This window comes from Gallus gallus, chromosome 1 (genome assembly GCF_016699485.2).
Source record: "Gallus gallus isolate bGalGal1 chromosome 1, bGalGal1.mat.broiler.GRCg7b, whole genome shotgun sequence".
In the NCBI taxonomy this organism is placed as follows: Eukaryota; Metazoa; Chordata; class Aves; order Galliformes; family Phasianidae; genus Gallus; species Gallus gallus.
The window spans coordinates 95,837,504-95,846,117 of record NC_052532.1 but is presented as its reverse complement, the minus strand read 5'-3'; the positions used below and the strand labels follow the sequence as shown (position 1 = coordinate 95,846,117).

Here is an 8,614-nt window from a genome sequence, read left to right as displayed (position 1 = left end):
AGACCAAGGTGGGACTGTCTCCTACATCTATGTTTATACAGCCTTCCCTTTCTGTGTGATGAATGAAGCCTCCTGTGGTATAGCAGAGATGAATTCAGAAAGCATTAACAGCAGATGATCTGTCTAAATGATCTTTAACCTCTGGGAGAAAATTTGTGAAGAATTTAAACAACACCCCATGTCACACAGGAGGCCTAGCTTGGGTGCGTTTCCTGGCACATTTAAAATTGTCTTGTGACCACATTCTATGATCCTCTCCAACTATACAAACCTCACTGTAATAGTGTGCAGCTGGCTCACACCTGAAGCTATCCCGGAGAACATCCTTATACTTTTGTGATTCACAAGCTATATTTACTGGTTTTGGTATCACAACTAGGCATCAGCTAGGGCAGCGTTTTGCCACATAAAGAATATGTTTCCAGCAAGTCAAAGTCACAGCCAGTGATAAGCAACAAGCACTTCGGGAAAGATTATAACAAATGAGAAATATAAAATATTTTCTCAGATTCCAGCATTTTAAGTTAAAGGAATTCTTAGTCTTCTGAAGCCTTGCATTTAAATGGTAGGTATTATGCTTCTACAGGAATTATTCTTCACAGTTGTATAATTAATTGTGTTTAATAAAATAACTATCTATATCATAACTGCAAAGTTTTATATAACATTTGAATTTTGTGAATTTTCAGTTTAAACATTCTATATCCAAGCAATATTCAGATAGACTTCTTTGAACTCACATAGCTTCAAATAGCACCTGTGGTAGTCCTCTTTTGTACAAAATTTAGCTACCCCTAATAGGGCTTCACACAAAATAAAATTTCACAGTTTCAGTGTGATTTTTCCAAAGTAATTTGTATCTACAAATCCCATGAAAATGGGATAATAACAAGTGAGATGGAAAAGGGTCTCATTTATTTGTTTGTGCCATTCATCTGATTTTGCCTTTACAAGGGGAAAGATTACATTCTTACTGTCTCCACAGACATTGTCCTCAAAACTGATTAAAGTCATCCTCAAATTTCCTCTCTAGACTAATACATATTTAATTTATATTCCATCTCCAACATAAAGTAACAACAACAACCAAACCAAAAATATGGGGAACCTTCATCTTAGACTCTGTAACAGAAGCAAGTTTCTGGAAAAGCAGACAAAATACAAAGAGACAAAAGACAGAGATACCTTATTCAGAGAAGGAATTTGACACAATACCTCTTGTCCTCAGCAAACTACAAAAAAAAAAAAAAAAAAGGCTTCAGAGTATTCAGAATTAGGATAGCTGCAACATTGCCTGCTGGGAATACACAATGTACTTATGTATTAATTGAACCCATGAGCAAACAGATTAACATGACTCCTTAACCTTGTAGCTGATATCCTCACCTGAGAGTTTAACTATTTGTGCTGAATTATTTTGTCAGCAGGAAAGGTTGAGAGCAACTGACACTGGATATGCTGTAACTAGAGGATAAGAACATGATAAGGTTGAGACTGATAGTCTTGGTTTCAAAACCTCTGAATTCAAATCTTTCCAGTGAAGGAAAAAAATCTGTTTGTATGGTGATGTCACATTTCTTTTATTTGCTGTATTCATTTCTTTAGAAATTACCTGGGGGTGAAATGTTTCATTTTACCCATTTTTAGGAGATACGTTTTCAATTTTAAAATTTTGTCAATTTTAAAATATATAAAAATTCTTTTAAAAAGTGAAATAGATGAATAAAAAAAAAAAGAAAATATATCTGTTCAGTCACTGATTTTATTCATCAAAACATACTTTTATATACTTGGGAAATTTTTCACATTTCCACATGGAAGACAAAACATACTGGACATCTTCGAGCTTCATGCATGCATACTGCACATATTAATTAGAATGTTAATTGCAGTCACTTAGGTAAGGTTTCTGATGAGCTTCAGGTGTTTTCATTCTGGTTTATTAGACTATCAACTAATTTGATTCTTAAATATAGGAATGTTGCAATTTCTGTCAGCAGAGATGTATTTTATTTTTATGAAAAAAAAATAACTGACAACTTTTTTGGAGTAAAAAATGATGGTAGTTGGCAATTACTCAGTGTGTTTGTAGAAAGCTGCATATGATAAGTAATTTATTCCAGGTAGAAGTAGGATACAGCACAGACCTGTAATCTTTGTTTATAGAGCTAGACACATATTGTATGAGAGAGCCCACGTGAGTTCCCTGGGGGAATCTAGACACACAATTAGAGGTACGCACACACACACAAAAAAACATCCCCAAGGAAAAACATAATAATAAAAAAGTCTTGCTTTTTTTTTTAATAATAAAGAACTATATTAAAAAAAAAAACAAAAAAAAAACAGAAAGTTGAGCATTGTATAATAAAAGCACAGAACCCAAGGCGAAAAAGATGCAGTCAGTCTTCCAAATAATCTTTATGAGGGTTGAGGGAGAGTTGGTGATTTCATAGGAGACCTTGCAGAATGAGGTGCATATAGTCTCATTATACAGCAGATCCTGGGCAATAATGTCAGGGATAGGGAGAAGAAACTATCATTTGGCTTGTCATACATAACTAATAAAGCAGAACTAGAGACTAGTTGTCACTGATGGGGCCAATTTCTGGCAAGTGCTTACTATGGGCACCTGTCAATAACCCCAGGCAGGGCAGTAAGAGCAGGCATCTTCTCCTGACTCTTCAAGATGGAATGGCTGTGATGTTAACCCCCTATGACATGCCAAAGAGAGATATCCCAAGATGTTGCTGAGACCTGTCAAGTTTCTCTCCATCTCCTTCATATGTGTATATCTCAGCAAACAGCAGCCTTAATCCACTTCTCAGGTTTACATTGAAAGCATTTGCTGCTGTACAAAATAACTGGAGTGAATAATGGAAAGTGAAATTTTAGAATTAGGAAGTTTAATAGAGAACTACACTCTGTTCCTGAAAAATCTTAGTTATTAGAGCAACCACCAATATTGCTAGAGAAGTCTGAGAAGCATTTAAACAGTATTTTTTAATATTTCACATAAAAATAAAAAGTTTACCTGCAATAATTCTTTCATAATTTAAATATATTGTTTTACAGTGGTATATGGCATGGTAGTCCCTAAGAGCAAAATACCCTCTGAAGTTAATCGTCGTAATTGCCCTAGAATTACAGAAGCAGAACCAGTGAATTTCATATGTAGAAGGCACAAGTCCAACATATTTTTGAGTTGTAAAGGAACAGGAATATCTACTAGATATCACTCTAAATTACACAGACAGTAAACTATAATTTCAAGGCTCCAGGATTTTTAACCATAATAAAAAGTATACCCAGTGGCCATGTATATTATTAATTTACAGAAAGAACAAAACGGAAGATACAACATACTCTTGTAATTTCTTTATGGCAATTCAGTAGGACAAGGAAACTCATATCTGTAGACTAAGATTTAGTGATTAGCCATGGAGGCCTCATTTTATGTCTGAGCCTATACAAGTCAGTGGTCTGAAATCTGTCTTTCCATTGAACACAGCTTTCAGATACCTGTGGCATTAGTTTGAGATCCAATACCTGTAGCCATGAGCTACAGAAGTAGATGTGATTGAATATCTCAGATAAAAATGGTCCCCAATGTATGCAGAGGAAAACTATTAATATTCTTGTTTAATCACTTTCCCTTTTAATGATAATTTCTGAAAGTTGCTCAGGTTGATTTTTGCCTAACTGGTTATATATTCAATGACATACAACTATTTTTCAGAAATCTTGTTTAGTCTCATGTCCGTAAAACATATGTATGTGTAGCATATACATACTGTAATTAAAGAGACAGTTGTGTTGATAAAAAGACCGTTGTTTCCACATATGTGTAAAGACTGTCTTCTCTACCAATTAAGCATCAGCAGAATATGGGCTTTCATAGTCCTCTTGGGGAACTTGCCTTTTGTATCTATGATAAATACATGATTATAAGAACAAATTATATGAGCAGCAATAATTTCCTAGTAATGTGATCATTAAAAGCCTTCACAAATGCAATACATCAATATTAATTGGGGACGGATGATCATTTTACTGACATGTTCAAGTCATTATCCATATTTCAGTACTTCATGAATACCTGAACAGCTCTAATGATGTAATTTTTTTAAGATTTCCTTCTTCAGTGGCTCTAATATGATTGTTTATTTAAAAACTATGAAAAAGGAAAAGGAGAGAGAATAAATTAAAAGTATAGAAGACAATTTTGGGTTAAAGTTAAGTAAGCCCCAGTAATGTGTTTGTTCAGATATTAGAATAGTTTAACAATCACAACTATTGTACAGAAACAGCAGAATAAAGCATTCTGTCCGGGCTTGGGTTCTTTTAAGTCCTCAGCAAACCTTTACTGACACAGAGGGCGCTGTCACTCACAGCTCCAAGTCTACTGCACCAACATGCTGAATCACCTTCTTTTAAAATATTCCTTTTCATTTCCATCTGCCACGAAGACAATTTTGCATGTGGGAAATGAACACTGATGCTGTGTTTGGATAGGTCTGTCTTTTTATTTCTATCCCCTGTAAAAACAGACTGGTAAGTTGTTTTGTTATTTATAACGGATGGGTTTTTAAAAAAGCAGACCCACTTGCAGATAGCAGATTTGCAGGAAGAGTGATAAGCCTTATGTGCTAGTCTCACAAAAGCTAAAGTGAAATAACAAATAAAACTTCAGTTTGATTTTTGTTTCTGAACTGTTTACCTTCACTAATACAAATGTGACTGTCAGATGTTAAGCAATAAACTATTCGATCCATGATCTTATCCTACACGATTTCTGTTAATCTATAGACTCCTGTCATAAACCAAAGATTATCCTGACATTGTGAAATTATTTATAACTATAAACAAAATATTTTAATACAATAAGTGCGCTCTCTGTTGGGTTAAGAAATGGCTGGAGGGCCAGGCCCAGAGGGTGGTGGTGAGAAATCCACCTGGTGACCGGTCACCAGTGGTGTTCCCCAGCAGTTAGTACTGGGGCTTACCCTGTTTAATATCTTTATTGATGATCTGGATGAGGGGATTTAGTGCACTTTCACTAAGTTTGCAGATAACACCAAGATGGAAGGAAGTGTTGATCTGCCTGGAAATGCCTACGGTTCTTAAGAGGCTGGATAGCTGGGATGAGGCCAATGGGAGGTGTTCAAGTTCAAGTGCCAGGTCCTGCACTTTGGTCACAGCAGCCCCAAGCAACACTCCAGGCTTGGGGCAGAGTGTCTGGAAGACTGCACAGAAGAAAAGGACCTGGAGTTATTGGTCGATGCTCAACTAAATGTGAACCAGCAGTGTGTTCAGGTGGCCAAGAAGGCCAGCAACATCCTGGCTTGTATGAGAAATGGTGCAGCCAGCAGGAGCAGGGAGGTGATTGTCCCTCTACTCAGCCCTGGTGAGGCTGCACCTTGAATACTGTATTCAGTTTTGGGCCCCTCACTACGTGCGTATCCAGAGAAGGACAACAAAGATGGTGAGGTATGTGGAGCACAACCCTTATGAGGAGCGGCTGAGGGAGCTGAGATTGTTCAGTCTGGAGAAGAGGAGGCTCAGGGGAGACCTTCTTGTTCTCCACAACTGCCTGAAAGGAGGTTGTGGTGAGGTGGGGGTTGGCCTCTTCTTCCAGGTAACTAGTGATAGAACTAGAGGGAACGGCCTCAAGTTTTGCAAGGGGAGGTTCAGATTGAATATTAAGAAAAAGTTCTTAGAAAGAGTGGTTAGGCATTGGATCAGGCTGTCCAGGGAGGCTGTTGAATCAGTGTCCCTGGAGGTGTTCAAGAAACATTATTTAGTGGACAACCTTAATGATTCTTAGATTCTAAGACATATGAATAAGTAGGTAAGTTATGTTACAAATAAACAAGGAAGTTATGTTTTTTAATTTTAACTGGACAAATTCATCCCATTTCTACTCTTATTAAAAAGGCTTGAAGAGTTTTTTTTCATTGTAGTTGTTTAATAAGACACCAGGTATCATCATTAGGGTTGCTATTTGTCTTGCCTCAGCAGAAACTAGTAGCTATAAAAAAAAGTAACTTCTGCTGCATAGTGATCACACTGTCTCTTTTTGCTTTCAGAAGCCATGACTGTTGAGGTGAATTATCTGACATAAAAATAATCAACAGAGCTTACAAAAGCACACTTACAAACTCATAATAATAATATAAATACTACATGTTTCACCATTAAAAACTACAAACACTATGTTGCTGTGCTGCTATAGTAATGGTACTGAACATTCAACTATAGAGTGGTATAATATGGCTTTTAAAATCTGGATTTTAAAGTAGTATACCTACAAAGTGGAATATATACATACATAAAAGAAGTACTATTTTAAAATCAAGATTGTATAGTTAAATTTTAACATTCTTTATAGTTTTATATAAATCCAGTGCACAGTGTACACATCGCACGTAAAAATCTTTTTTTTAACTGTGCCATACTCATACTGGCAAGAGAACATCACCATATCACAGGGCAATGCTAACAATAGGATTATACTTAATTCTGTGCATCTAGATGCTGGATGTGGGCAAGAGAAAGAAAAATGGAAAAGAAAATCAGGTTAGACTATCACAAAACTAAAATGATTTTTACTCCTTTCTTTCTTTCTCTCTCTTTATTTTTTTTTTTAATTAATGCAGAAGTTGTTTATAGTTTTGAGTAAATATTTTGAGTTTATTTTCAACTTGGACATAAACAAAATACTGGCAATAAGATTTCTGAAGGCTATTTAATTTCCTCATCTTGGATCTGGAATATTTTGTTTCAGTTTTTTCTCCTACTTGAGGTATCTCAAACTCACTGCTACCATCAAACTAATTCATTGGTCAGGCTATTTGGCATTGTAAAATCCTGTCCTTTATCCTCCCTTTTGATTCTGCTCTGCTTTTTGTAGAACATTTTTGTGGTTAAAAAAAAAAAAAAAAAGATTCCTTTGTTTATAATTGTGACATTTCCCCATTATTAAAATGGTTAGATGAAAAAAAAAGCTCTAGAAGATTCAGAGATAAATGTCACAAGTGCCTGGGTTAAAGTCATTCATGCGGAGAAAAGGAATTCTTGGTCCAAAGGCAACAGCTGCCTGATTTATTTAATCTGTCACTTTTAAGTGATTTGCTCACTTTGAACATATGAATTATGCTTATCAGGTTTTGAAAATTATGCTCTTTTAATGTGGGAAACATTATAAGAGCTTTTTGCAAACTTTTGTATACGCTGCACTGACTGTAGAATCACTTGTGATCAAAATATCAGAAGTCTAAACTGATAGTCTCTAGAGTAATGGAATTATTATATTTAAAAAGAATATGTTATTTGTCCACTGTTAAGAACATTATTGTTTAAATATTTACCACAGAAGGATATGTATATATTTTATTCAGTTAATTAAGGACATGCCAAGAGCTAAAAAACTATAAGGGCATATTATTCATAAATGATACAATTTTCATAGAATCATAGAATCATTTGGGTTGGAGGAGACACCTGAAGGTCATCTAGTCCAGCTGATATGCAGTGAACAAGGACACCTACAGCTAGATCAGGTTGCTCAGAGCCTTGTTCATCCTGACCTTGGATATTTCCAGGGACGGGGCATCCACCACTTCTCTGGGCAATCTGTTCCAGTGCCTCACCACTCTTATAGTAAAAAACGTTTTTTCATATATACAGTCTAAATCTCCCCTGTTCTAGTTTGAAACCATTTCTCCTTGTCCTATCACAACAGTCCCTGCTAAAGAGTCTGCCCCTTTTTTTCATATAACCCTCCTTTAGATACTATGAGGTCATTCTCAGGTCTCCCTGACGCCTTTTCTTATTCAGGCTGAAAAGCCCCAGCTCTCTCAGCCTGTCCTCATAGAAGAGGTGTTTCACCCCTTGGAGCATTTTTGTAGTGCTCCTCTGGACATGCTCCAGCAGATCCATGTCTCTCCTGTACTGACAGCTCCTCATCTTGACATCATCACGTTCACCCAGGCCCACCGCTTGAGCCTGTCTAGATCTCTCTGGGTAGCATCCTGTCCCTCAGGTGTGTTGACTGCACCACAGAGCTTGGTGTCACCTGCAAACTTGCTGAGAATGTACTTAATCCTAATGTCAATGTCACTGTTGAAAGTATTAAGAGTATTGGTCCCAGCACTGACCCCTGAGAATCTCCATTCAGACACTGATCTCCATTCAGGCACTGAGCCATTGACCACTACTTTCTGCAAATGATCTTGAAACCAGTTCTTTATCCATCAAACAGTCTGCCCATCAAATTCATATCTTTCCAATTTAGTGAAAAAGATGTTACGAGGAACTGTATCAAAGGCCTTACTGAAGTCCAGAAAGATGACATCAGTGGCTCTTTCCTTGTCCACTGATGCAGTTACACCATCATAGAAGGCCACTGCGCTGGTCAGGGAAACCATGTTTGGTGAAACCATGCTAGTTGTCTGTATCACTTCCCTCTCTTCTATATGCCTTAGCATAGCTTCCAGGAGGATCTGCTCCACAATCTTCCCTGCCACTGAGGTGAGGCTGACTGGTTGGTAGTTCCCTGACTTGTCATTTCTACTCTTCTTATAAATGGGTGTGGCACTGCCATTTTTCCAGT

At 36.7% G+C, this 8,614-nt stretch overlaps 1 long non-coding RNA gene across 1 annotated transcript in view; it reads right to left on the bottom strand.

Moving 5' to 3' along the window:
• Positions 1-967: 967 nt before the first annotated feature.
• Positions 968-8,614, bottom strand: part of LOC124417430 — a 53,867-nt gene continuing 46,220 nt past the window's right edge. Inside the window, exon 3 of the long non-coding RNA XR_006932215.1 lies at positions 968-1,232. This is a non-coding gene — a long non-coding RNA (uncharacterized LOC124417430). The remainder of the gene's footprint in view (positions 1,233-8,614) is intronic.